Here is a 22,153-nt window from a genome sequence, read left to right as displayed (position 1 = left end):
ACAACAAGTCCTGTGCCCAAGTCCGGAGTGGCAGCTAAACCTGGGTAATTAAGAAAACAGAAATGTTAAAAGAAGAATGCAAGAATAAGTGGATCTGAGTTGAGCCATTAAGAGGAAGGGAAAGAAACAAAATGTTTACCCAGCTACATTTGGGGAAGAGGCAGGAAGTTTGGGGGGAAAGGGAAAAGAAAGTTTTTGGGACAGCTACGCTGGGCGATATTGAGAATGAGATACATGGGGGTGGGAGTGGCTGGCTGTTCATTTTAAATGCATTCATCCTTTGGGGCCTGCTGTTCCCCTGACAAAGGCATCCTGCAGGGCTCCAAGGCAAGAGTGAGACAGCCCAGCACCATGGGGATTTCAGCTGAGCCCACGTGGTACATTTAATCTGGTTCAGGTTTAACCCTCCTCAACATCAGAAACAGTCGTGCCCTGAAATACTCTTGTGAAACCCCCCAAATGGAAGACCCCGAATCCTCCCAAAGCAAGCAAGAGTCCTCTGACTCACTCTCTTCGCCTCTCCACACCCATTTCTTCCAGCACTTCTTGAAGGGACATGATACGACAGAAGCGATCCCACCAATAATATTCTTTAACTGTAGGAGAAAGTTGATCTCTCAAGAGGGTAAATTTATTTAAATGTTGTTCATAATGATTTTATATCAGCCTCATTTTATGGAAATCTAAATGGGAAAACATGTCATTATTCATTCCCCTTATTCAGAGGGAATGAAAAACAGGGATTAAATGAAATGTGATAAATAGAAATTCTCCCTTTTATTAAATTTCATTATACAGCAGCAGACTCAAGCCAACACAGCTAAAAAGCAAGGGAACTTAAGTGATCGGGGCCTCTGTTAATAGCTGGACTAGGATGCTCTAGTACTAAATGAGCAGAGTTTTGTATGAGGCCAGGATGGTGGGCAGTGGTCAAATAGTCACTACTTGGGCCAACGCATGAATTCTTCTGAGCTGTGGACTGTAGGCTGTTAAATGTGGACTGTAGGCTGTTAAGTGTGGGCTGTAGGCTGTTAAGTGTGGGCTGTAGGCTGTTAAATGTGGGCTGTAGGCTGTTAAATGTGGACTGTGGGCTGTAGGCTGTTAAATGTGGACTGTAGGCTGTTAAGTGTGGGCTGTAGGCTGTTAAGTGTGGGCTGTAGGCTGTTAAGTGTGTGCTGTAGGCTGTTAAGTGTGGGCTGTAGGCTGTTAAATGTGGGCTGTGGGCTGTAGGCTGTTAAATGTGGACTGTAGGCTGTTAAGTGTGGGCTGTAGGCTGTTAAGTGTGGGCTGTGGGCTGTGGGCTGTGGGCTATAGGCTGTTAAATGTGGGCTGTAGGCTGTTAAGTGTGGGCTGTAGGCTGTTAAGTGTGGGCTGTAGGCTGTTAAATGTGGGCTGTGGGCTGTAGGCTGTTAAATGTGGGCTGTAGGCTGTTAAATGTGGGCTGTGGGCTGTTAAATGTGGACTGTAGGCTGTTAAATGTGGGCTGTGGGCTGTAGGCTGTTAAATGTGGGCTGTGGACTGTAGGCTGTTAAGTGTGGGCTGTAGGCTGTTAAGTGTGGGCTGTAGGCTGTTAAATGTGGGCTGTAGGCTGTTAAATGTGGGCTGTGGGCTGTAGGCTGTTAAGTGTGGGCTGTAGGCTGTTAAGTGTGGGCTGTGGGCTGTGGGCTGTAGGCTGTTAAATGTGGGCTGTAGGCTGCTAAATGCCGCCTCCCTTGTGCTTTACAGGCACCCAAATGTGAATCACCCTAGGCTGAGCAAAGGGTCAAATATGTGATCTTCTGTTCTCTCCCACTTGGCTGCACAACCAGTAAAGAGGGAGCAGCACGGGCAACTTAGGAATTCTTCCTCTCTTAAGCTTGTCCCGGAGCTAGACCCTGGGAGAGACCAGGCCCTGGAAGGCACAGATTAGACTCACACATGCTCTTTGGTGTTGTGAACCACTTCAAGGCTTTACAAATCCCACAGAAGTTCTAGATCAGTTTGAAATTTCAATCTGATCTTTGAGATTTCTAGGTACACGTTTAATGAGGAGACTTACTGCTCAAACAGTATATGCTTTTCTAGCCTGAAATGTGTTTACATTCATGGTCCTTGTATAGTAGCCAACCCAGTTCCAGGTCAACATTGAAAGACAGTGCATGATGAAACGCCACTGTTTGTCAATAACTGACTGGGGAAAAAGTCGCTGTGTTTTTTTTTTCATCCAGCTGGCTTTGCTAGACCTAATATCAGTGTGTGTTTGTGTGCATATATACATACATATATATTTCTTCCTTACCCTAATAGATGTATCTTATTAGATACATCTATTATTTTAATGGAGGTATTTATTGTTTCTTATTTTAATAGGTGTAACTTACTAGTATTAAATAACTTGCATTGTTAATAAAAATAGGTAACATCTACTGTTCCAAGAGCTTTTTATATGCTCATTTATACAGAGCTCACAACCATCCTTTGGAATGGTATTATTGGTATCTCCTGTTTTACAGATATTAAGTAACTTGCCCAGGTCACGAACTTAGCAAGCTTTGAAGCCAGGATTTGAACTCTGGATTTGGAATCCATGTTCTTAACCACCATGCTCTACTGTCTTATAAATCACAGTTAAGGACATAATAATGATAAAAGCCACCATTCATTGATTATCTACCATAACCAGCATTATGTAAAGTATGTTATGTATCTTATTGTATTTAGGCTTGTATTGTTTTCCCCACTTTACTAAGAGGGAAACTGGCATTCAGAAAGCTGAGGGAAAAGAAACGAAATTGAGTTATTTGTAGTGAGGTGGATGGACCTAGAGTCTGTCATACAGAGTGAAGTAAGTCAGAAAGAGAAAAACAAATACCACATGCTAACACATATATATGGAATCTAAAAAAAAAAAAAATGGTTATGACGAACCTAAGGGTAGGACAGGAATAAAGACACAGATGTAGAGAATGGACTTGAGGACACGGGGAGGGGGAAGGGTAAGCTGGGGCAAAGTGAGAGAGCGGCATGGACATATATACAAGGGCAGGATTTTGACCTGAGCGCATCTCACTCTGAAGCCTCCGTCTTAACCACCATACTATCCTGAAGGTCAATGGCAGTGCTCACCTTTGGCTCTGCCCCTTCCTCTGTATGCCAAGAAAGGCGCTACTACTAATCTGCATCTGGTAGGATATGTCTTAGAGTTGCTTTCCCAGATGTAATCATGGATTTGCCCTGAACCACGTAGGCTTCCCTGCAGGGTTATGATCAATCTAGCTATAAAGTAAAGACCCTTTCAGGGCATCAGACTCTAACCAACGAAGTTAGCCAGCCTGAGCATCAGTGTGGGGTGTGTCCAGCTCAGTTCTCTTTCTAGAGCCCTGCCTGTCACCCTTTAAGTCAGATACCTCAGAGGACTGCCACTATGCACACATGTGATCTTCACATTGTGAGTTCTGGCAGGAAAGTTTAGGATGTTTTGGAGGTAGGGATCTTGACATGTCAAGGAAACTTCTCTCAGCAGCAAAGACTTCTATATCCACAGGGGCGTTTTGTGGGACGCTGGTGTTTTATGCTAAGTGGGTGGACTTGGTTATCTGACTGGAGAGCCCCTGTCTTCCTACAAGTCCTTGCTGAGCACACACATTGCTCTCCTCACTGCCCCCCAGCCACCCTCGGGGCGGCTCCAGCAGAAGCCAATACCTGCAAGCCCTCATCTGGCACCTCAGAGAGGCCCAGCCTGGGCGGCAAGACAGAGAACTTGGAGGGAAAAGTGGACAAGTGCCCCCACTTTGCTAGCTAATTAATTAGAAAGGAGAGGCAGGAGTGGGGCTGGGTTGATGGTGATGGCAAAAGAAATCAGAAAATAGTAATGACTGTGGCAGGAATGGCTCTCCAGTATGGGTAATTAGGAAGCCCTTGTTGTGTTTGTTTGTTTCCCCAAACAAGCTAGTGGAGATACAAGTTGTGATTAGTCTTTGAAATACGAAAGGTGATGATTACCATTTGCTTAAAACTTCTTTTAAGAGTTCTTCTTAGGCTACAGTGTTTAAAGTGCTCAAATTAAAGTTGTAATCGCCTTTATGAAATGTCTTACAAAAAAAACACTTCCTAATACTACTAATAAACTTAACAGTTATTTCATAATTCTCCCCTTTGATTAACAACTATTTTGTTTCATACTTTTTAAAAATAAAAACTATGCTTCTTTTATTTGTTTATTCATCTCCTGCAATAAATGACTATATTCTACTATATTCTCTACAAAATACTATTAGTTTTATAAACACTGCAGTGGGAAAATGAACATTTAAATTAAGCAGACTAGCTATTAAACGTATCTTGCATAGTTTTGGTATATTAGATGCTATTTCATTGATTTCAAGAAGTGTGTCAGATTTTGGAAACTCTCTTACGAAGAAGATGGAATTGGAGAAGAAAAATATAAATAAAAGAAGATTAAAAACACTGGGAATAATAAAAGAGATGAATTTGTCATAAAGGCAAGAAAATATATACAATGTTTTTCTTAGGCTTTCTTGGTCATGTTCAGTCATTATTTGGTTTATTCAGATCTAATATTAATTTTAAGAGATAACCAGCCCATGCTTTAATAAAACTCTATGATTAATTAAAAAACCTGAAAATGACTTCAGCTCCAGATGCACACAGGAAAGGACACATAGTAATTTTTTTTTTTTTTTTTTTTTGCGGTACGCAGGCCTCTCACTGTTGTGGCCCCTCCCGTTGCGGAGCACAGGCTCCGGACGCGCAGGCTCAGCGGCCATGGCTCACGGGCCCAGCCGCTCCGCAGCATGTGGGATCCTCCCGGACCGGGGCACGAACCCTCGGCCCCTGCATCGGCAGGCCGACTCCCAACCACTGCGCCACCAGGGAAGCCCGATACATAGTCATTTTTACACTGCAGCTGCAAAGAAACTTTCTTGGCACACAAAGTTACCTTTTAATATCCTAGACTTAGATGTAGGCAGTAATAGGGTGTGAATATTTAATGTGTCTAACTTCACATACTGAGAAGTTCACAGGGGAGAGGTAATAATCTGACAGACACTCCTGTCCTCATCCGGCTTCTGTTTATCACTACTGCATGTATTCTCACCTATTTCCTAGGGTTGTTGTGAGAATTAAATGAAACTATATATTAAAGTACTTGACATATACACTCAGTAAATATGCAGGAAATGATAGCTGTGTTTATTAACTGAGTGCCTCCAATAATCCCTTCTGTCAAAAAGAGCCGAGTATCCAAGGTTGGAGTCTAGGTATAATTGGAGAAGTGGGGATATAAACGGAAGAGGTCAAACGGAAGACAAATTTCAGAAAAACCATGGAGTACACGAAAAAGAATAACGTAGAAAAGTCTCTGATACCATGAGCTAGATAACTCAGAACAAGGGTCAAACTGTAAGAGGAGAATGCTGGTTCTGAGTATATGGGGTGACCGCTTCTTAAACCAGCCCTTAAAAGAATTCTGTGTAAACTGAAGTCTGACCTGCAAAACCCTGAGGCCTATTGTGAGGCCCCTTTGAAAACAGAGGGACACAGTAGAGAGGAGCTGCCTCCAAATGGCAAAAGAAAGACAGATGGTTTCTGTTGGTTGGGAAGGCAGAGCGTCCGGCTGTGGTGCAGAGGTGAGTGGCCATCATGGGACAGGTCCTGCCAGGGCTGCTTGTGGAGCAGAGCCCACAAGCTCAGGAGGGATCACACTGGGTGACGGGAGCCTCAGGGGGGCCTGGAGGCACAGACTCAGCTCAGGCAGTGGAGTTGGAGTGATGTTCCGGGCCTGGGTGTGGTACCATGTAGGCAGCTGCCAGAAAGAGCACCACCAAGTTGCCATAGAGCATGGGACGTGCCCCCTGGGGATCCCCAGATACTAGAGGTGAACATGAACCTCAGAAGAGGTCCCTTAAGTCTCCTAGGTACCATGATGAAAAATACCACCAGCGAAATTCAGGTCTCAATGTTAAAAAGACTTTATTCATAACCCACTGGGTGCTGACACTTGGAAGGTTTGGGACTCAAAGGACAGACATATCTGCTACGGAGGTAAACAAAGGAAAAACAATTTCGAGCTACATTTCTCAAATTAACACTTGTACACCCGTAGAGGTCATTGCTCAGCTCTAAAAATAATTTCACAATAATGTATCTCACTTAGTCCTTTCCCTAGCCAGTCCCCCACGAGGGGCAGCCCAGAAAACAAATCGCAGGCTTTTCTGAGAAACAGGAAGGCAGTAGGGAAAATTGGGGGGTGGGAGACAGAGAGTAGAGGAATCATGAAGGTCGTGAGGACCTATAGGCAAAATTAAGAATTCCGATGGAAATAACAAGGTCGCAACTATTTATGATAAATAACGAACACAAGTAACAGATTTCAGATTTCATTTTTTAAGAAACTCAAGCCAAGACCAGTTCAGATTTGGGCTTAACCTTTCTTGAAAATAATTGCTCTTACTAATAAACCAGAATTTGCCTGAATAGAGAGCACAGCCAAAACATAAAAGATGTAGTGAAAAGAGATGCAGATTTTCTGTAGCTCATGCAGGGAGTCACACAACCCCCTCAGGGTGTACAATGAAAGGCAGAGGACCAGAGAAAAAACCCAAGGCAGAGTATTTCATCACCCTGGAGGAAGTGGAATGGTATAGAAAGTACTGTCGAGCTGCCTGGGTGATTTGGTTTAAGCACAGCATCGCTTTATCCAGCCCCCAGAGGGCAAGTGTGCTGTCCCCAGAACGGGAAGTTAAATTACCTGGAAATGACACTAGTGAAAATCGGCACAAATGGAGATGATTAACCCCTGTAGAAATAACCCAAGAGACCATCTTGGAATAAGTGACTCAGGAAAATGTGGATATCCATAAATAGAAATAAGACAACTAGAAAAGGGCTGGAATGTGATTTCTATAAGAAAGATACAAGACAGTTGATGGTACTTTCTACTCTATGGTCTGAGGAAAGACAATGCTAATGGAAGGCAAATGGTTTTCATGGAGCCTAGGAAAAGAAAGGTGAAGGGAAGACCTGGTCAGTGTTTTTCCCGCACTGCCTAAGATGGACCGGAAGCTTCGGAAACAGGGATGCCCTGGCCTGGAAAGGGACGGCTGCTGGAGTGCAGATGGGACCCCTCATCAGGTTTCTCAGGGTGAATGCCTAGTGCAGCCCCTTGTCCTTCAAATACCATTTCTGTGAAATTGGATGGAAACCTGATGTCCCAATGTTAGAATCATTCATAAGACTATGGGTCTGAAGTATTCTCCTTAAATAAAACACAGCCTTCTAAAAACTTTTTATTGGAGTATAGTTGATTTACAGTGTTGTGTTAGCCTCAGGTATACGGCAAAGTGAATCAGTTATACATATACCTATATCAGCTCTTTTTTTTTTTTAGAGTCATATAGACCATTACAGAGTATTGAGTAGAGTTCTTATTAGTTATCTATTTTATATATAGTAGTGTGTATATGTCAATCCCAATCTCCCAATTTATCCCTCCCCCACCTTATCCCCTAGTAACCATAAGCCTATCTTCCACATCTATGACTCTACTTCTGTTTTGTACATAAGTTCATTTGTACCCTTAAAAACACAGACTTTTTAGCCCAGACACTTCAGTAACATGCTTCTAAGATTTTACATCTAACTTGGCTGCTCAGATTTGATTGGTTGGTTTGTTTTTGTTTACTCATTGGTTCTGAAGTCTACTCATTCTAGCTAAGTGTGAAATGCATTACCGTATGTACTAATCACACACACACACCACACATACTCCTTGGGACAAAACCAAGCAGAGTCATAAGCCATTGAAAAAAAATGTTATTTTACAGATTTCTAGAGTTCCTTATGCTAGTGTTTTCTTCCTGTCTCCTGCTTCCCCTCATCTAAAGGTCAAATGCAGATGTGAGAAAAAATATCCCTAAAAAAAAGACATTTCTGCTTTCAAAAAAAGACAGAGTAATGGGGACCAACCAGATTTACCTTGCCACCTGTATAAACAAAAACAAACAAATAAAATACATGAAACAATGGTTTTCAAGACAATGGACATCAGGCATTAAAGGGCAGTTATCCCTGAGATATAGGAAACAAACAAGGTGAGTCCCTGTTGGGTTGTATCCCTCAGGCTTGCAAGCCCTCTATTTGCCTAGCCTCAAGACTGAAGAAAGAGCCCGGAGTCAGCGACAGAGACATCAATGGTTTAATGGATGGAGGGAATCTTACATGTCTGAAGCAAGGTCCTGGAGCGACACCCTACCCAGTGAGTCAGATGATGGGCAAGACAAGGCAGCAGTCTTTGCTACCTGGGGAGAGGGAGGTTACCAGTTATAACGGAAGTTGACGTCAGATTGGCTCATCGGTTACCAGAGAAACGAGCAGAGGAGCACGCCTCTCAATGACCCTTTGACAAACTATCATATTGGAGAGAGTTCTGACCTAAACATTAGAACAACCACTAGCTGGTGCCGGGGGCAAGTAGGTAGGCATTTACTGATTAGGCTCTATGATTAAAAGGGAAGGTCCGTCAGATGAATAGGGTGTAGGTAAGGCAGACACTGCTCCAGCAGGGGATGTAAGGAAAGCAAGAGAACAGCCATCTTGGGTGGCCTGACCATACAGTCCTACAATTGTCCCAGCTTACTTAATTAACATTTCTAGAACACTCTAACCAGAAACAGAAGAAGACATGATCTTTTTAAGCACACATGAAATATTTAGCATAATTGCAGTGACGTGGATGGACCTAGAGACTGTCACACTGAGTGAAGTAAGACAGAGAAAGACAAATATAATATGATATCACTTATACGTGGAATCTAAAATAAATGGTACAAATGATCTTATTTACAAAACAGAAGTACAGTCACAGATATAGAAAACAAACTTATGGCTACCAAGGGGGAAAGGTGAGGCGGGGGAGGGATAAATTGGGAGATTGGGATTGACATATACACACTACTATATATAAAACAGATAACTAATAAGAACTTACTATATAGCACAGGGAACTCTACTCAATACTCTGTAATGGACTGTATGGGAAAAGAATCTAAGAAAGAGTGGATATATGTATGTGTGTAACTGATTCACTGTGCTGTACAGCAGAAACTATACTCCAATACAGATTAGTTAAAAAAAAAAATTACAGATGCTTACAACAGGTATGATATAAATAAACAAGGTACTATAATTTTCACACAAAAAAATATTTAGCATAATAGACCATACTCCTCCAGGCTGTAAAACGAATCTCAATAAATTTAAAAGGACTTAAGTCATAAAGTGTCTTCTTCGACCAAGGAATTTCATTAGTAATTAATAGCAAAAAGATATCTGGACAATCCTCAGATATTTGGAAAGTGAATAACACACTTCTAAGTAACCCATGGTCAAAGAAGAACTCAAAATGAAAGTTAGAAAGGTTTTGAACTGAATGAAAGTACAATATACCAGAATACATAACATGCCACCAAAGCAGTAATTAGAGGGAATTTATAGCAATAAATGCTTATATTAGAAAACAAGAAAGGTCTCAAATCAATGACCTCAGGCTTCTACTTTAAGAAACTGAAAAAGAAGAAAAAAATAAAGCACAAGTAAGCAGAAGAAAGGAAATAATAAAGATCAAACTGAAAACCAATGAAATAGAAAACAGGAAAACAATAGAGGATATCAATACACCAAAAGCTTCTTTAAGGTAAATAAAATTGGTAAACCTTTAGCCAGATTGATGAGGGAAAGAAAAAGAGAGAACACAAGTTACCAATATCAGGAGTGAGACTGGTGACATCACTATAGATTCTACAGATATTAAATGAATAAATAAGGGACTATTATGAACAACTTTATGCCTATAAATTTGAAAGCTTATATAAAATGGAAAAATTCCTTGAAAGACAAGAACTACCAAAGTTTGTTCAAGAAAAAAACATAGGCAACCCGAATTGCCTTATATCTGCAGAAGAAATTGAAATTATAATAAAAACCTTCTCACAAAGAAAACATCAGACCCAGATAGCATCACAGATGAATGCTACCAAATGCTTAAGGAAGAAAAAATACATACCAATTCTACCCAAACTCTTCCAGAAAATTGAAGAGAAGGGAATACTTCCCAAAGCATTCTTTGAGGCCAGCATTAATCTGATACCAAAGCCAGATAAAACATTACAAGGAAAGAGAACTAAAGACCAATATCCTTCATAAACATAGACGGAAAAAATTCTAAACAAAATGTTAGCAAATTGAATCTCACAATATTTAAAATCAAATGGGCTTATTCACATGTAAACAAATGAAACTCATAGTAACAAATATTAACTCAAAACGGACCAGAGATCTAAAAGTAAAATATAAAGCATTTAGAAGAAAGCACAGAACATCATCATGACCTTGGATTAGGCAAAGATAACTAGATTTCAAAAGCATGATCCATAATAGAATAAATTGATAAAGTGAACTTTATCAGAATCTAAAATTTCTGCACTTCAAAAGACAATATTAAGAGAATGAAAAAATAAGCTACAGTCTGGGAAAAATATTTGCAAATTATATATCTGATAAAGAACTCATATCCACAACATATTAAAAACTCTCAAACCTCAGTAATAAAACAATCAAATAAAAAGTGAGCAAAATATTTGAGCAGATACTCCACCGAAGAAGATATATGGTTATCAAATAAATACATGAAAAGATTTTCAACATCACTAGTCATTAGAGAAATGCAAATTTATTTATTTTTAATTGAGGTATAATTGACAAATAAAACTGTATCCATTTAAATTATACAATATATGTATACATTGTGAAATGATTGCTATGATAAAGTTAATTATCATATCCGTCACCTCACATAGTTACCTTTTTTTTTGGTGAGGACACTTAAGATCTACTCTCTTAGCAAATTTCAATACATAACAATACATAAACTTATTAATTACATACAGCACCATGCTGTATGAGAAATGCAAATTTAAGCCACAATGAAATATCACTATACTCCTATTAGAATGGCTAAAATTTAAAAGACTGACCGTACCAAGTGTTGACAAGAATATTAAATTCCAAGGGCTCCCATAACAAAGTACTATAAATTAGGTGGCTTAAACAACAAGATTTATTGTATCACAGTTCTGGAGGCTAGAAGTCCAAAGTCAAAGTGTCAGAAGGTTGGTCCCTTCTGAGGGCTGTGAAGGAAAGATCTGTTCCACGCCCCTTTCCTAGCTTCTGATTGTTTTCTGGCATTCTTTGGCATTCCTTAGCTTGTAGATGTATCACCGTAATCTCTTCCTTCATCTTCACATGGGAATTTCCCTGTATGCATGCCTGTCTCTGTGTCCAAATGTCACGATGACCTCATCTTAACTTGATCACCTGTAAAAACCTCATTTCTAAATAAGGTCACAAGTACTGAGGATTAGGACTTTAACATCTTTTGGAAGGACAAAATTCAACCCATAACAGTGAGGAGGATATAGAGGAACTGGAACTCACATACTACTGGTGGGAAGGTAAAATGGTACAACCATTTTGGAAAACAATTTGGTAGTTTCTTAAAAAGTTAAATACAGGGCTTCCCTGGTGGCGCAGTGGTTGAGAGTCCGCCTGCCGATGCAGGGGACACGGGTTCGTGCCCCGGTCCGGGAGGATCCCACATGCCGCGGAGCGGCTGGGCCTGTGAGCCATGGCCGCTGAGCCTGTGCGTCCGGAGCCTGTGCTCCGCAATGGGAGAGGCCAAAACAGTGAGAGGCCCGTGTACCGCAAAAAAAAACCAACAAAAACGTTAAATACATAACTACTCTGTTATCCAGTTATTCTTCTTGTAGGTATTTACTCAAGAAAAATGAAAGGATGTGTCCACCTGAGGATTTATACATGAATGTTCTTCGCAATTTTATTTATAATAGCACAATACTGGAAACAATCCAAATATCTATGAGTAGGTAAATGGATAAACAGATTGTGGTATATCCATACAATGGAATATGACTCAGCAATAAAAAATAATTGAAATTTTAATGCATGCAACAATATGGCTATATTTGCAAATAATGATATTGAGTGAAGAAACCAGACCCCCAAAAAAGCATATACTATATGATTTCATTTATATGAAATTCCGGAAATTTCAACCTAATCTATAGTGACAGAAAGCAGATCTATAGTTGACTAGGGCCTGGGATGGGAAGGAATAGAAGAGAGGGCTTACCAAGCGTCACAGTGGAATTAGTAAGGATGATGGATATGTTCACTGTCTTGATTATGATAACAGCTTCATGGGTGTAAAGATATGTCAAAAATTCTTAAATTGTACATTTTACATTTATGTAGTTTATTGTTTGTCAATTTCATCTCAATAAAGGTCTCCTACAATTTTCTAATTTTCACTGGATTCACTAGGAATATGTTAAAAATGTTATTTAGCCCATCAATCTTAGTTTAAAAGGCTGAGGTTTCTGGCCTTATATTAATAAATTGCTTTTTCTCTACTAATAAAATGAAAATAAAGCCACTATGCAGGAACAAAACTATATGTTGATTTAATACAGGAAAAATTAAGTTATATTCACAAATTCCTGGTCATTTAGCCAATCATATCTTCCCCTTTTACAAAATCCATACATTCGACAACACTATGACTCCTGTTTTAACTTAGAAAAATTGTTAAAGTATGGAAAAGCTATGCAGTATGCCTTGGAAGATTCTAGAAGCCGAGCAATATAAAACAGGTTTGCCACCTTCTCAGTGCTCTATTTACTTAGCTTTGCAGACCTTCTTCTCAGAAAGCTACACTGGACTTGAATACTTAACTGGTTTAACCTAAGAAGGGCAGGTGAGGACTTTGTCTAGTTCCTTTTTATAGCCCCATGACTATCTCATGTCTATTTTTTTCTTCCGCGCTGAGCTTTAACATTTTGAATTGTCTTAGAAATAAAACTTGACAGGTCTCCAACCCTCCAAGCACACATTATAAGACAAGTAGGAACACACCATAGACTCTCTGCCCCTGATCCATTGGGATCATTTTCCCTCCTGCAGAATGGCTGTGGGTCCCAGAGTATCTGGGTGGCCCTGCTGGTGCGTGGCATTCGACTCACGTTATTTCTCATTTTACAACAACCCTGAATGGTAGGTTTTTATTGTAGGTTTTTGGTTTTTTTTTTCAAAATTGTAATTAGGTATTACCAAATAAAGTAATAAACAACTTTTAAGAATGCAAAATAAAAGCACCTTATTTTAAAGGTGCAAAAGCAAGAAAATATGACATAAACTTATCCATTTTAAAATAGTCGTCTGATGGGTAAATGCCATTTCAAAACATTTTCAATAGAAAAATGATTTATAAATCAGTTTTCAGAAGATCAAAAAAAACCAATGTTTAATACCAACTTTAACTATAAATAAAAAGAATAGTGTCACCTCTCCTGTTTTTGCTTCAACATTTATATCTTCTGCTCTTTCTCTTTTGGAGAAAATATTGCATTGTAAGGCTGCCGTCTTTTTTTTTTTTTTTTTTTTTTGCGGTACGCGGGCCTCTCACTGCCGTGGCCTCTCCCATTGCGGAGCACAGGCTCCGGACGCGCAGGCTCAGCGGCCATGGCTCACGGGCCTAGCCGCTCCGCGGCATGTGGGATCTTCCTGGACGTTCGTGTCCCTGCATCAGCAGGCGGACTCTCAACCACTGCGCCAGCAGGGAAGCCCTGCTGGAAATTTTTATGGTAGGTTTTTTTATATTTATATAGTGAGGAAACTCAGCAAGGTTATGTAATTTGGCCAAAGGAACACAGCTGAGAAGTAATGGAAGAAGAATTTTTAACCCATTACCTCTCCCTGCTCTCTCTTTCTCCTCCTCCTGCCTTTACCTAGTCCTTCAACATGTGAACACACCCACAGACTCTGCTTCGATTTATCAGGGAATTCTTTAGATGAAATCAAAAGGTGCAGCCACCCCTCGATTTTGTTATTGTTTCTATTTAAAAGGCGCATTGGTGATTACAAAAACTACCTTACACACTTTTCTGAATATTACATGGAATAGGATATCTAAATTACTAGAAAATGATTAATAAATGGTAAAATAAATATTGATCCATCACCAGGCTTTCCCATTAAGTTCTGGAAAGTTATAGCCTGCAGGGTGACAACCAGAGATGCACAGCTGGAGAAGGCTCTTTGGTAGCACAAGTTTCCAAATGGGGCCCCTAGAGTCAGGCAGTCCCATAGCCCGTGACAGCCAGGCCAGGTCTCCCGGTCTGCTGTGGCTGCCCATACCTTGCTTCTCCCTCCCTGTGTGATTACAACACAGCCAAGTGGAAACTTTACATCTAAAACTCACCTCTCTCCCTGAACTGAGAGGTTTCTTGTTGGTTTCACTTTTTTTTCAAGTGCCAGACATTATCTCCTGCCCTCATCTATTCAGAATCCAATGCGCGTTCATGGGAGAAGGGAGATGTTCCCCACCCCAGCGGCATATTACAATCACTTTGGGAGCTTAAAAAAAAAAGTACTGCTGCCTGGGTCCTACCCCCGACCCCTTGAGTCAGAATCACTGGGTGTAGGGGCCTCCATATTGGTGCTTTTCAAAAGTTCTCCAGGGGACTCTGACCACAGTGAGGGCTGAGCACCACTGGGCCAGCTGGGTTTCAGAAAACATGTGACATGCTCTCCGGAGGGGTCTCCTCTTTCCTCTACAGATGGTGCCCCTTTGCCTGCTACCTCTGCACATCCTCTACGAGGTTACATGTGAGAAGCAGAAGGAGAGCATGAGTATGCAGAAATTAGGCTGTGTGCTGACAGGGGAGACTTAAGATACCCTATGAAGACCCAGTCAAGACAGAGGCTCAGCTAAAACTTCCAAGTGAGTGGAACTTTCTGGCTAAATACCACACACTGGGAAAGCCGTTAATTGAATTAAATTGATATAAATTGCTGTCTAGACTAAGGTGAAAAACTAGTTCATTAACTCATTATGGACATTGGCCCTTAGCCCAATGAATTTTTACTTGTTTTCACCCCTTAGTACTCCAGTCACTGTGGGTGTTATTAGTTAAAATACCACAGTACCGGTAAATCACTACATAAAGCAATATTTTGAACACATCCAGAAGTGTTTAATAAATGGCTGGGGGAAAGCTGCTGAAAGTACATATTAAATAGGTTAGAAAACTCATGTCTTATGTAAACCAATATTCTCTTTTATCTACAGTACAGTTTCCTCTTAATGAGATAGCTTATTATGTGAAGTTAATGAGCAGTTCAGGGTAGGGCTTTAACAGTAAGTCATTTAAGCTCTCTGTCCTCATCAGTATATAATGACTGTAATAATACCTACTTCACAGTGTAACTGTTGTGGGTATCATCTAATAATTGTAGTTACGTCTCATGAGCACTCACTACTTGCCAGGTTTTGGGTGTTTTGCATGTACTATGTTATGGGGTGGGCACTCATCGTGCTCCCTTTTACAGAAAGGAAAGAGAGGCTGGGCGAGGCACAGTGATTTGGTGTAGGTGACAGAGCAGACTCCCACCCAAGCAGACTTAACCTCTTCACCACCACGCTGTGGCTACAGGTAGCACTCCAGAAATGGCAGCTCCTTGGAAGAAACACGGTCTATCGTATGGCTTTTTTCTCTACCCAGCAAGAGACCAAATCAATCCTCAGTCTTTGTTTGCCCCCAGATATTTTTTTTATGTAAGTAATAACAATAATAAAAACTACCTTTGCTGAGTGTTTACTCTGCCAGTCACTGTTCTAAGCAGCTTCCAGGTATTTACTCTTTTAATCTCCATAACAGACCAATGAAATGGCACTATTATTGTTCCAAGTTTGCAGATGAGGCAACTAAGGCAGCTGGAGATAAAACCTGCCCTAGTCATACAACCAGCAGATGACAAACCCAGGCTCTGAGACTGGCAGTGTGGCCCCAGAGCCCCCTCTGTCTGCCTCAGCTTGTCCAGCTGTGATCATGGAGCCACGTCCTGTGAGATCCCCTCATCATCATCAACTTCTCTCCTGCCAATATCTTCAACTCCCTGTAGGTAATATCCTGATTGGGTGACATCAATCTGGATGAAGCCCGGTGTCCACCTTTTCCCTGCAGGTAGCTGGGCTACGGAGCATCATTAAGAAAACAAAAATCCACTCTAAAATCATAGTCCCTGACCACATCTGGGCCCCTGGTTATGCCCAGATTTCCGGCCACATTTCCCCAGCAGCTCTCTCTGAGGACGTCAGAGCCAGTCTCACCTCCTCTCCCCAACTCCAGCTCTCCACTCATGCTCAGCAGATGAACGCCCCTGCTACTTCACAGAGAAACTAGAACTTAGCAGAGGAGAGAACTCTCAGCTCTACCTTCAGTTTACAGATTTACCTGTGTCTACAACCATTATTTCCTATATTCCTGCTATCAAGGGAGGCATCACCTTCCTTCCTAAAGTGAATCCTTTCACTTTTTGCTCTGGAAACTTCTTCCTTCTCGAGGACCTCACTGTGAATTTTCCAACAGTAAGTATCTTTGAATTCCCCCTCTCTGCTGGATCCTTCCCATCCGCATTTAGATGTGCTCAAGTCGCTCATCTAAAAAATAACAAAGTAGGGCTTCCCTGGTGGCGCAGTGGTTGAGAGTCCGCCTGCTGATGCAGGGGACGCGTGTTCGTGCCCCGGTCCGGGAAGATCCCACATGCCGTGGAGCGGCTGGGCCCGTGAGCCATGGCCGCTGAGCCTGCGCGTCCGGAGCCTGTGCTCTGCAACGGGAGAGGCCACAACAGTGAGAGGCCCGTGTACCGCAAAAAAAAAAAAAAAATAATAATAATAATAAAAAATTAAAAATAACAAAGTAACAAAAATAGCAGCAACTGGTTCACCCTCATCCGCAACCATATACGCACAGCCTGTACAGCTACATGTCCTGCGCCCCACGGCCACCAGCAGCTGGGAAGAGTCGTCTTAGTCATCCCCAAACCACTGACGTGCCTTCTCCTCCAACCATTAGAAGCACTCTCCACAAGGTCATAATTTCCCTCCTCGTCCCCAAATCCAGTGCACAGTTCTGCCCTTACATCCATTGGTCTCTCCAGAGAATATGGAGCTGTCAATGATTCTGTCCTTGAAACATTCTTCCCCAGCTTCCAGACACCTAACTCCTTCTCAGTCTGTTTCTCTAGCTATCCCCAAATGCTGTTCCCTATGATTCTTTTCAGGCCTCTCCTCTTTTCTCTTGACCTACAACAACCACGTCTACTCCCATGGTTTTAATGATCAACAACAGATAACTTCCAAATCTATGCTTTCTGACTTTAATACCCATATATGGAACTGCCCCCTAGACATCTTCACCAGCCTCTCAGTGTATCCCAGACTGAAACCCTACTCCTTCCCCAAACTTGTTTCTCAGAGGATGAAGCCACTAGGTTGCCATGCCAGAAATGGGACATCATTCTTGATGACTCTCTCTTTCTCCCCAACACACCCGCTCAGACACTAAGTCTTGTTGATCTGATCCTTCCTCTTATACATCTCACAAGGTGTGTTCACTTTCCCCAGTCTTCTACTGTCTCCTTTCTAGTCCAGACAAGAGCCACCTCTTTATCCAGGATCCTGCCGCAGCCTCTTAACCCTTATGAATTGCTCACCTCCAGTCCATTCTCCATACTATGGCTGGAATGTTCTTTCTAAAATGTAACACATAAATCTGGTCACAATGAAACCCCCTAATGGCTCCCTGCTGGCTCTAGCATAAAGGTTTTTTTAACATGATTTAAGACCTAATCTCAGCTTTCCTAGTTAGCCCTAATGTTCCTAGAACCTCCCACCTCAGTACCCAATATCCCTGCTAAAACAACTTCTCAAACACCTCATGTCCACTCTTGCCTCTATTCCCTCTGTTCTGGAACATTTTTCTGCTCAGCTAAATCTCTCCTCTCCCATCAGCCCCTCATTCCCATTCCCAGGCAACCACTCACCTGCTTTTTGTCACCACATTTTAGTTTCCAGTTTCCAGAATTTTATGGAAATTGAAGCATAAAGGATGTACTCTTTTTTGCCTAGCTCTTCCACTCAGCATAATTATTTCAACATGCAACCATGTTGTTACATTCATCAGCTGTTCCTTCCTTTTTATTGCTGAGTGGGCTTCCATTGCTTGGATATACCTAAATCTATCTATCTAATCATCCGTTGCTGGGTATCTGAGTTGTGTACACTTTCGGGCTATTACAAATAAAGCTGCTATGAACATTCGTGTACAAACTTTATATGGACATGTGTTTTCATTTTTCTTAAGTAAACACTTAAGGGTGGAACGGCTGGATCATATGGTTGTTGTACCGGATTGAATAGTGTCCCCCCAAAACCATGTCCACATGGAACCTCAGAATGTGACTTTATTCAGAAATAGGGTATATTCAGATGTAATTAGTTACAATCAGATCATACTGGATCAGAGTGGTCCCTAAATGCAATACTGATGTTTTTATAAGAGAGATATGAAGGGAAGAAATCCATATGATGATGTACTATAAGCCAAGTGATGCTAAGGATTGCCAGCAACCACCAGAAGCTGGTTGAGAGGCAAGGAACAGACTGTCCCTCAGACCCTCAAGATGGAACCAATCCTGCCGACACTTTGATTTTGGACTTCTGGCATTCAAAATTCTGAGAGAACTAATTCCTGTTGTTTTAAGCCACCCAGTTTATGGCACTTTGTCACGGCAGTTCTAGGAAACGAAGTAGTTATATGTTTTTGTTTTTAAACTTTTTAAAAGACTGTCAAACAATTTTCCAAAGTGTTAGCACCACTTTGCATTCCTATCAGCGGTGGGTAAGAGTTCCAATTTCTCCACATCCTTGCTTGCACTTAGCGTGGTCAGTCTTTCTAACTTTAACCATTCTAATAGATGTGTAGAAGTATATCACTGTGGTGTAAATTTGTATTTCCTAATGTCTAATGGTCTTGGAAATCATTTCATGTATTTACTTGCCATCTGTACATCTTCTCTGGTAAAGTGTCTACTCAAATCTTTTGCCCATTTGATATTTGGGTTTTTCTTATTATTGAGTTGGAGAGTTCCTTATATATTCCAGATACAAGTTCTTTATCAGGTATATGATGTGCAGGTATTTCGTCCCAGTTGGTGACTTTTCCTTTCATTCACTTAAGCATATCTTTTGAAGTTAGCTAGCTATTCAAGGTGCCAATTTGGATGCCACTTTTTCTTCGCATCACTTTCTCTGAGCCTCAAGCTTTGATGAGTGGCCCTTCTAAGGACTTGTCAAGTTTCAGACACATTCTCATATCATGACATGCATTGTAATTGTTATGATACTAGTTTGTTATTGTAATTGCTTGTTTACCTATTTGTTTCTCCCCCAGACTCAGAACTCTGTGATCATGGTCAAGGACTCATCACACCCTGCTCTCTGCTGCATCCTCCACACCAGTACTGAGATGGAGAGAACATGCTCACGTTCATAGTCACTGTCTGTCTCTCCAGACTCAATGTCCGTAGTTCTCCACCCTGCACTGTGTTCTGGAAAGCTGACTTCTGTGGACTCCTGGACCACTGACTCCCGGCTGGGTCAGCCAATTGGAAGAGATCAGAGGGCAGGAGAAGAAGGGACAGGCTCTTCATTTTCTCAGATTCCCCCCTGACAGGCTCCAGTTTGGTAACAATTGCTCTTCTCCTGTCCTGCCAGATGGCCCCTGTCACAGAGGTACAGCTCTCATGAGGTCCCTATAACTGCTCCCTCCCAGGTTCCTTCAGGCCCCGATACAGTCATGACAGCTTCCAGCACTGGCTAGAACTTAGGTCTTTCCCTTCCTGTTTTGGTTCCCTTCACTCTGCCCATAACTTTGTAAATAGTGTTTCACTATAAACCACTATAAATCAGGGTCTCACCCTTTCTTGCGGCGACTCTGATTCCTACAGTGCTCGAAATACATTTGTTAATCTTGACCCTCACCATAACCCACACATTAAGTAAGTTTTAAATCCTGAATCTTCTTCACCATTTTCATTCAACATCATTCAGGTTTCTAATATTTTTCTAGAGTTTCAAATGACTCCATACACTCTATTCCTGTCTGCCTCCGTCCTTCCTTCCCTCCTTCATTCACTCACTCAGCAGAGACTTTTGGAGAATTTACTAAGTGCCAGGAACTGTGCTGCCCTGGAGAATCAAAGAGAAGGAAAATGTAGTGGGTTCCTCAAGGAAACTACATTCAGGTGAGAGCTATAAATAAAGAAGTAATTCTAATTCAAAATGATGGAAGATGTACAAGGCCTGCAGGTGCAGGTGTTCCGGGCCGCAGGGGGCAGGAGACATCATTTCAGCAGGACAGAGGTCTGCAGAGCTCGCTCCTGAGCTCCCCTTTGCTCATCCTCCCCACACCCTCACAGCTCCCATGAAAGGACATTGAAAATATGCTAGACTCTGTCCCAAGCACTGCACAATCTTATCTCATTTAATACAGAAGCAAATAGTACCATCTGCATCTTACACGGAAGGAAACTGAGGCTAAGGAGACTAACCGGCTGGTAAGTAGCAAAGCACCTACTTTCACCATCACACTACCTTACCTCCCGAATCTGAAACAGGCGCAAGACCCGGGTATGGGGAAGGATCATTTTCTTGAAGGTGTAAAAGATTTTGCCACAGATTTCCACCTCAAAGAGATGAAAACGAGCCCTTCTGGAATCTTCTAATCATTGAATAGGAAATTTGGTGTCAGGAAGCTGTCATCACCATTCTTCATTACGCTAATTGCTTTGAAGGTGAAATATGGCTGGTTTCTCCTCTTTATCCTGTTCATATTCATAGCCCTGCTACTTTGGAATATCATCTGCTCTGGGTCAGGGAAGGCTTTTTCCCCCCATTAGAGAGAGGATACAACTGAAGCCCATAGCAGGTGGATGTCTCACCGGGATCCCACAGCCAGTGGGAGGCAGTCCTGTGTCCCAGTGACTGACCTCGTTTGCCAGGCTGCCCAGTAGCCACCCGTTGCGTCAGCCAGGCCCGCCTACTCACTCTCTCCCGTGCAAGCGTTTCTCACTCCAGACTTCGTATTTTCTCTCACGACTTCCTCCCATCCTAGAACAGCCTCTTCCTCCTAAATACCCTTCACCCCATCTGAACACATCTAGCCCTGCGCAATCACTCTAGCCCCTCGTGGCCTCTCCCACTTTTACGTTCACTGCACTGCACCTCACCAAAGATTAATATCAAGGCTGCACTTTCCTACTTAATTATGCCACTTGGATCGCGCTCAGCTGCCTCAATAGATGCCAGCCCACTCAGACAGGGCTGAACCATCTGTACTTTGGGGTAATTCCCATGACACATGATGTAGTGCTGAGTCACAGGAGAGATTTATAAGTACTTCATGACTGAGGTCTATATAGTCTCTTATGCTGAAAGCATCTTTTTCTGCATGTTTCAGGCAGGGATACTGACTTCTATATGTAATAATATGCTGGAAGTTTTCACATTCTCTCAGCCACACCTCTTACTCCAGCCACCTCTGCAGCAGCCAGCCCTGCACAGGTTCCCTCTGGGGCAACGTGACAGCACCTCACCTCTGGCCATGCCATGCACCTGTTGCTGCCTGCCACAGGGCTTTCCGGTTGCCAAGGCACGGGACCAAGCTTGGAGCTTACCACTGCTATGGAAGTGTGCAGAGGAGTTAATAACCCTAGGACCACCTTCACTAGCAGAGACGGTCAGCCTAAGGATAAATGTTTCCCCCTTTCCTCTTCTCCCCAGGACAGACAGTTCTGAGACCTTCCGAGGCTCCTGCAGGACTGAGCGCATGTTGCTACGACAGTGGCCAAGGCAGTAGCTGTCCTTGCTTCCTTATTTCACTCTGATCTTCAATCCCACTCTCTGCCAGAGATCTCAACCCAGGCTCTGCTTTCTGGAGAACCAGGCTAAGACAGTTTTATTAGTCTGGTTGGGCTGACTCAACAAAATATCAGAGACAGGGTGGTTTAAACAACAGAAATGTATTTCTCACAGTTTTGGAGGCTAGAAAGTCCAAGATCAAGTTCCTGAAGGTTTTGGTTTTTGATGAGGTCTCTCTACCTGCCTTGCAGATGGTTACATTCTTGTTGTGTCCTCCATTCCTTAGTGCCTGCATGGAGAGATCTCTCTCTTCCT

The sequence above is a fragment of the Stenella coeruleoalba genome, assembly GCF_951394435.1.
Source record: "Stenella coeruleoalba genome assembly, chromosome: 6".
Lineage (NCBI taxonomy): Eukaryota > Metazoa > Chordata > Mammalia > Artiodactyla > Delphinidae > Stenella > Stenella coeruleoalba.
This window is presented reverse-complemented; position numbering follows the sequence as displayed.